Source organism: Chroicocephalus ridibundus, chromosome 6, assembly GCF_963924245.1.
Source record: "Chroicocephalus ridibundus chromosome 6, bChrRid1.1, whole genome shotgun sequence".
NCBI classification, from domain to species: Eukaryota; Metazoa; Chordata; class Aves; order Charadriiformes; family Laridae; genus Chroicocephalus; species Chroicocephalus ridibundus.
Genome location: NC_086289.1, coordinates 31,084,854 through 31,093,380, shown reverse-complemented (window position 1 = coordinate 31,093,380; position 8,527 = coordinate 31,084,854). Strand labels below are relative to the sequence as shown.

At 39.1% G+C, this 8,527-nt stretch overlaps 1 protein-coding gene across 3 annotated transcripts in view; it reads right to left on the bottom strand.

Moving 5' to 3' along the window:
* The window catches only part of WAPL (WAPL cohesin release factor), a 160,231-nt gene that overhangs the window by 143,401 nt on the left and 8,303 nt on the right, over positions 1 to 8,527 (bottom strand). Inside the window, exons 2-3 of one of the 3 annotated variants that reach the window (XM_063339144.1) lie at positions 7,606 to 7,764; positions 7,064 to 7,191 (exon numbers count right to left, since the gene is read on the bottom strand). The gene's annotated coding sequence lies outside the window, so the exon portion shown is untranslated. Of the gene's footprint in view, positions 1 to 6,668; positions 6,684 to 7,063; positions 7,192 to 7,605; positions 7,765 to 8,527 lie in introns of those variants that run through there. The other 2 variants (XM_063339145.1, XM_063339146.1) reach the window with 2 other exon arrangements.

The following is an 8,527-nucleotide window of genomic DNA, read 5'->3' as shown; positions in this document are numbered from 1 at the left end:
AAGCTGAGAGATTTGGGAAAAAACGTACATTACTTCCTGAAGATGGTTTCTTCATCATTGTGAACTTCCTCAGCCAAATGAAAACTTAAATCACACCGTCAGTGCTCCCTTCTCTCATTAATGACAGATTTTCCCTCATTTTCTTCTACAATCCAATTGAAAGGCAATGCACTTGAGCACAAATTTGAAGTCTCAGATCTTTATTTTAATTTCTGAGATTCTGGGGCAAGAGAATGGATAACACTGAGGACGAGGCTAAGGTCCTTTCCATACTTAGTTTCTTTTTTCAGCTGTCACTTAAGAGACCAGTTTAACCCACTCAGCTAAACTCTCCAGAGCTATAGGAAAGTATTAGGAAACTCCTTCCAAGTTTCCTTTAGCAGATTTCATGAGAAGAATGCAGAATTCAAAGCAATGTTTATGCTGAAATGTGTTATGGGTAAGTCAATACATCTGCCTTCTAATACTTCAAAGTGGTTTACCTTTAGATGTGCTTTTCTAAAGTAAATCTTGTGAGTAGAAGGTTTCGTTCTCCAACAATAGTTGTTAAACCCACACCATCCCCACTTAAGCATTTTAATAGAAAGGAGATGGAAAGGAGCTATTACAGTTCCTCCCTTCACCTACCACAACCAGATATTGTCTCCAGACAGAGGACAATATTAAGCCGATAACATATACAGCTAGCAATAAGGAGAAAGAAGGGAGAAAACATATAATCTTCAAACAGGAAGTATCTTCAAAGATATTAATCAAGTCTAGGGAATTTTATTATGACTTATTGCTTAGGCTTTTAAAATTATTTTAAAACACGAAGCATGTAATTCTTCCCATCCTTTGACATGAAGGCCATTCACACTAGTGAAAACAGGGAACAAATGCTAACGAATGCTGCCCATTTCATATGGGTCACAAAAGGCTGAACCTGTCAAGAAAATAGGTCAAAACTCACACGTGTTGTTTCATACGTTAATAAGAAGTGCATGGTATGTGTCCTTAAGAGCTGGACCCTTTGCTCCTGCCATGATTTTGTTCCCAAGTAGTATCCTAGAAGACTATACTCTGCACTCTTCTGCATTCCCTTCCACTTTTAGAGAGTATAAAAAGAATACTTTCATGGCTAGAAAAGCCTTACAAATCCACAGCATGTTGTTCTCGATATCCTTCAACTCCAACATGAACTAGAGATTAGTTTGTATCTATAAAAAGAACTACAGCTGTTTGTGCTCGTCTACTTACAAGAGGCTTGAAAACCACATATTAATTAGGGAGAATTTGTTTGGGAGCACTTCAAAACTCTTGTGTGTACTCCCTATGTAACCAACAGCTTTGCCTTCCCTTCACCTCTACTGAGACTATAAAAATCATTCAGGGGAAAGCCTACAAAATTCACTTCACCTGAATATCTCTCTAAGTGATTCACACTGTAACCCCAGTGGCATTTGGAATAAATCATTATTAGTTCATATTTCACCTCATCTTAGCAGCTTTATTTGTGTCCTGTATCCTCTACTTGGCAGCCATTCTCTCCGCTTTGCTGCCTCTTTGCACCCTTTAACACAGATGACTGATTGGATTAAAATAATTTAGGACTGAGATGATTCATGTTTCAGTTCAAGTCAACTGTACAGCCTGTTCTGCACTGGAGAGACCGCCTGTAGCTTACCATGCATTTGGGTATGTTCCAGTGACTTGGAGGTGTGAAAGGACTAGGGCAAAGCTGAGGCACTTCACTTTGGCCTTTTGTGCTACAGCAGCTGTTGATAGAGCAGTCCGCTGGCAAAGGCAATAGCAAGCAGGGCTGTGAGTTAACAGGCAAGCTCTTCACCTACACAGGCTCAAGCTCAAATTCAGGCTCGGGTCACAAGTGAAAATGTTTGATGTGATCATCCAAGCAATTTTGCAAAACTGCTGAGCAATTGGTTGCTATTGGTGGTCCTGCAAAGAATGTGCCATGAACCAGTGTAATAAAAGGCTGTTGCAAGTCAAGACTGAATTACTGTATAAGGCAGCAGTCACAAGTTGCCAATCTCTCCAATTTTCACATACTGCCAGGTATCTTAGTCCCTATGTTTTGCAGGTTACAGCCTCATTTTCCATACTTCTGGAAACTGTTTTGCATCCACCACTGGACTAAAAGGTGTCATCATAGCATGTGACATTGAGTAAATTTTCACGGGTTCTCAGGAAAGGCAGAGTAACAGAGAATATTTTTCTTTAAGTCATATGCAAAATCAACAGCAAGCTTGACATTCAGAAAAAACAAAGGCACCTCCAATGCTTTTTGGGTGTTTCTACAACTCTTTAGGGCATAACACAGGTAAGTCACATGTGTCCCCGTTCTCCTCGGTGTGACTGATGCCATCTTTTACTTAGGCCATTCCAAGAAGTGCTGCAATGTGGCCCTCGTCCTCTGATCCCTCAGCGAAAGATATTACCATCTCGGTAACACTAACAGGGCATCTGTCTGCTCTGAAACCACTATTTCCACAGGGCTCTATTGAGGGAGGGCCCTGTCTGCAAAGCAATGTTAGTATCAGACAGTGATATTTCAATGGCTGAGCAACAGGTATCTCCGTTTAAACACTTGTGCCTGTAGTCTTGCAGTTGTTAATGTCACAGGAATGTGAAAAGTCCCATGTTATAAATAGGTTTATATAAAAGCAGTCTTAAAACAAATAAATAAATTATTAGTACTGTCATTCCTAGCAACCTTAGACATGAGCCAAATTCTATACACTAAACATTTCATGTAGAACAAAAAGATTACTATACCTTCCTTACCCCATCAAATTTACAGCCTAAATGCTCATTTTCAAACTCATGCAAAGTTTGCAGTTGTCAAGATTTATAAATTGTCCTATTTACATCCCTTCTAAAGACAGTAGATTGAGTAAATCATCAGTGTAAGCTTAATAAAACCAGGAAAGTTTCTCTAGAGCAAATCTAGCCTTAGCAGTCTAATACAAAGCACAAACATCAGTAAGAAGATTTTTTTTTTTTTGTAGGAAAATACTTCTTTCAGTTACAGCAGTTCTGTCAGCAGCAGGGTTTTGCTGAAGACACAGCACAGGAATTCTACGTACCTGGCTTGCAGAACAAAGCAAATGCTGCAAGAGTCACGTCAGTGTAGGAAAATTCTAATACATTTTCCAAACACTGATATCACCTCACTGTGTATAGAGATGTCAGGATCTTGTGATAATAGACTACAAAGCTGGCCTCACGGTGGTTGGTTGGCGTATTACCTACAATGGCAACGAAATTGGCTCTCAAGATTCACCTGAAATTGGGGCTAAATAGTACGACCAGTGGCTGGGAAGAATGAGAAGGGATTCATTCCTCTTTACAGTGAACTTTGCCTCCCTATCCTTCTGGGTTTTTTTGGTTGTTTTTGATTTTGTTTTGTTTTGTTTTTTTAATTTCTAAACTTACACAAGCAGCAGTGTTGATGCAGATTTAGTGCCAAAGATTTTTTTGACCGCTTTCAGGAAAATTTTAACCAACTCTTGCCAAGAAGACTTTATGTCAGAGAACCGTTTTAAGACCCACTTTAATTTGGGCTACTACAATACATACTCAGTCATAATCCATCAGATCTATGACTGAGAAGCACGGAAATCCACAGTAAAAATGGCCAAAGTAGGTCTTCTGATGCTGACTGTAATTTGAAAGATAAGTAGAATTTGCTCAAACACTGTTTTTAACTTTATCAGGCTTGAGTCAAGCCTTAGGTAAGCTGTACAGTGAGCTGCAGCTCAGGTTAAACTGTCTCAGCACACAATCAAACACAGACATAACCCTAAAGTAAAGCTCATCATGTGCCTCTTAGTCCATCATTGTTTGGTATTTTTATTTATGGACTCATATGTGATTTTCTAATATTACAGTTTATCCTGGAGATAGTTATCACCTACATTATTTTATGATAGCACAGTTGCAGTATATGTTGCCTTATATGAATTTGTGTTTCTTTCTCCCCACAAAGCATCTACTCTCAGTATTATCATCCAACTTCAGCATTCTACCTTGTTACAAATAATTAGCTTCAGACACTAAAAAAATGAACAACACATATGTAAAAAACTTGCTAAGGGGAATTTTTGCAACCCATGTTTTACCCACAATGTAAAAACAAAGCCATTATTCATTTCCCTCAACGTCTAGACTTCACTGCAACTTCCACATGTATACCAGAAGATGGTTCAGAAACAGACACAAAAATCTGAGATTACATCATTGGATAGCACAAGCTCTCCTATGTAAAGTTTCATAAAGGACATTTCCTGAATAGGCTGTAGGCACACTTAACGGGCATACTTACAACTGCTATATGTTTTCCACTGACTGGAAAAACAGAATGGAAAATCCATACCCTTCCACACAGTGCCATGCCTAAAGGGTCACACAGAAAGTGACTGTACCCCTAATGTAACAGCATTTCCTTCAAAAGCCCCAGTACTTTAAAAATGTATTACATATGCCCAGATGCACCCTTTGGATTGGTATAATTGATTTTTATAAAGTTTTTCAGATGTCTGAAGTTAATCATGTGCATAAAAATTTACACAATCCCTCAGGACACACAACTGAAATGAAGGAGTTAAAAGTATGTTAGGTCAGTACGAAAAGTTACTGAATTTTTAAAATATTTTTCCAGTCTAGTATTTGCTGCTAGCTCCACAGAACTGTACATTAATAAATCTCCTGTTTCACACTTTTTAAAGCCAAGGTTAATACTGATAGATGAGCTGGGCTGCAAACTGTATTGTTATTAGCCCTACTGTGATTTAATGTAGAAAGCAGTACTTTGGTACAGCAAACCTTACAAAGAAGAGGAAGAACAGACCTGAGAAATGCACAGAAATTGGAATCAGAAGTTCAAGATTCTATTTTTGGTTTTTTTCCATGTTTTCTGTGTGACCTTGGGAAAATTATTTAATCTTTTCATATCTCAGTATTTCTACCTCCACAATAGAGATAATATGCTCTTCATCGTCATGAGGCTACTCTCAACTAGTTTTTGCAGTTTGTTCCAAGATTCACAACTGGAAATATAATTTCTTTTTTCCACTGTTCAGTTTCTTCCTTTACTGTACAGTTATCAAACAGTCTAAATTATGCTATTACATATGAAAGGCAGAGATTGTTACTGAAGTGGATAAAGAATGCATAGTAATTCATTTTCTCAACAGGAACTATTCAACAGAAATAATTTACAGACACCCACCAAGCTGACTTCAGTTATCATTTACAGGTATATTTTACTTTGTAACATAAGTCAAGTAGAATCAAGCTTTTTAATGGTAAAATGTAACTCATGAAAATATGTATCATGTAGTTGTGTACATTCTTTGATCAAAGAGCCTGATATGTAATAATGTATTCCCTTGAGGAAGCTGAATATTAAAAATCACTGGATCAATTTTTTCTCTATGATACATAAGCAAAAAGGAAAACTATCTGTGGAGAAGGTGCTGAAACAGATCTATGGGCAGAAGCAACTAATTAACAGGAGATGATTTAAGAGAGAGATCCTTGAAAGAGGGCTGAGGCCCCATAGGTGAAATTCGTCCCTTGAAGTCAGGGGACAAAGTCAAACAGATAGTAGAATCTTTTTAGGGTCTTCTGCTCTATTAGTGGGACAAAAATTGTCAATGTGAGTCGTTGACCAGCAGCGTCATCCAGGAAACAAGGGCAACATTAGCAGGATGAAGCACTACAAAAACAAACCAACAAGATTTCCACAACCTTCCCTGGACATTGCCCAGAACAAAAATCACAGAAAACTGTGTAGTGCAGCCTGCTCTGAATATCAGATAGTTGTTTCTGTCCCGTCCAGACATGAGCTACCCTTTTTAAGGCCAACTTCTACTTTCATGCACAAAAGTGCTCCATTAAAGTCAAAGGATTTAAAGTAGGGCAATTTGTATCAAAGTTTGAACTGCAACAAGTCTTAAGAATACAGTGAGGCTCAGCCATAAAAGGAAGGAGTGAAGGAAAGAATAAGACTGTATTCTTAAAACCTTATAGAGGCATTTCTAGTGCCTAGAGCATGTGGCTACTATCACATAGTGCTGGTAACTGCCCAGTACTGAGCTGTGACTTTGAGCTGTTCTCCATCAGACTGCAAGTAGTATTACTGTACACTAGACCGGTCACAGTTGTAAACATATAACCAGAGAATAGAATATACCTCAATGTTTTGGGTAACACCTCTCCCCTTACTTTTCTACATTTGACATGCTATGCAAATTCACTTAAAAAAAAGAAAATAAGAAAGACAGGTTTAAAAACAAACCAAGAAAAAATGTTCTCTCTTCTTTAATCAAAAGTTTCAGATCTGAATTTAGACATTCTTTCGCAGTGCCACCACTCACAATCCTGTTGTGCAGACTGCAGAGAGCCTGCTCAGCTGAATCCACATCTCCTAGAGATTCTTCTCATTTTCCCTAGTCCCAGCAGAGGGTGACCAGTCAGCTCTTTGCTAGCTAATCCACAGGGCCACAGAACAGGCCTTCGCTTACCCTTTACAAGGACCTGGCAGGAAATAGCTGTTTCTAACCTCATTTCTCTTTGTAACCCTGATCTCTGGAGTACCTGTAAACTCAGGTCTCGGCTCCCTTCTACCAGGCAGATCCTGCGGTCAAGTATTCCTTGTCACTCACCCCAGAGACAGTCCTGGAGCAGTCCAGCCTTCAAGCCCTCCAGGGTCTTGCATCCCAGCAGTATCACCATCTTCTTCTAATTCTCACTAGTTCACACTTCTAGTACACCTTTCCAAGCAGTTCCCATTGTCCTCGAGTGCCAAAGCCAGCATTAACTAAACACAGCCCCCTCCTGGCTTTTAAAGAAACCATGTATGCTTCCACCTTAGCATGTAAACAGATGGAATCTGGGTTTATAATAATCCTCCAACTGTTATTTAAAAATATGAATCCTTTTGATGCTGCTGTCCTCAGCTGAAGTCTCTGAGTAACAGAAGCACATGTCAGAACTCTTAACGTGTATTGATACATCTTATTTGAAGTGCTACTTTCCAGATGCACTGGTTAAAACTCACTTTCTGCTGCTGCTCAGTGAAGTAAGAAGAGAACTTAATCTGCTGAAGGACAGAGTTGAGGTAGTAGCATCAGGCAGCTCAGTGGTTGGTCATATTCACTGCATAGATTCCTTCTGAAAATCATTCCTCTGAAAAAGACAAAACCACACCAATCTTTCAGGTCCTGGATCATTATGTTCAGTCAGTTGAGAAATAAGTTTCATGCAGTAAAAGCTGTTCTCTTTGAGCACTGCAAAGACCATTTTTTTCGACTGAAGGAATTAAAAACATGAAAACTCCATGAAACATCATGTGAAACTCCATTTCAATAAATCACACCCACTTTAATTTTTGCTTTAGCCCAAATTGTCACAGTAGAGGATGGACAAAGGCAAAGTAAGCAAAAAAGAAAACACAATTCAGGATACCCATTAGCACTGCATCAAAAGAAAGTGACTGTAAATAAGCTAGGGAATCCTGAAGGGTTGCAAAACACAGAAACTTCATATGAAACATGACTCTTCTCTTTCCTGTTGTGGGCCGCTATCAGAAAAGGAACTTACTGTGTCAGATTTCTCCTTGCTTCTTTCACTGACTCAAACCTCCTTGATTTTTTCTCACATGTAGGAGCTAGACCATAGTGATTTCAGAGACAGCGCTGAGGAGGCCACAGCATACGTTAGAGAGCTACATCTTGCAGCCTCCCTTCATTGTGCTGTTTCCTGAAATAGAAAGAATCCTCATCACAGCTGAACCTGCTCCATTTTTACTGAGTCACAGCACAAAGGCAATTGCTTATTAGAGCAGGTCATGAACATGGCTATAGTGTGAGCTGCCTGAATTCCAGCTTTTAAAAATAGAATTACTTACAGGAGTTTTCAAAATAACACAGCTGAGTGTCCAACATCTTTGGAAGCCATTTCTGGGAAACCTAGGATTTGGGGTGTAGATAAGATCAGTGCATTTCTTTTGCCAAAAGAAGGCCAGGGCCACATGCCTTACCAGAACAGCCATACAGACAGGAATGGCATGATACCAGTAAGGACTTAGAGCATAGTGCTTCAGCCACATGAGGTGGATCCTAATGCAAACTACTCTTCAGAGAGATGTATTTCTCATCCGCTGTTTAAGGAGGATTCTCTGAACAGAAAATCATGGCAGTTAAACCACTCCACAGGGATCTCAAATCAGTTCTAAATTTATCAGTCAAAAATGTTAAAACAAAACAAAAAGTCCCATAGCAATAAAGCAAAATCCCTTACTAAGCACATTGTGTCTTAGTGATTAGTTTCCTACTTGCTTGAGATTTTCACAATACTAGCATTTCTTGCCCAGTTTTGGATGTCTCAGGACTGGGGACAGAGATCTGAAAAAGGATCCTGCTTGTGCAAAGGATATTCAATTGAAGTTCAGCAACTAAAACTCTTTGGAAATGCCAGGCTAAGTACTAATGCAACTGTCCCAGCTATTACATATTCAGTGCAA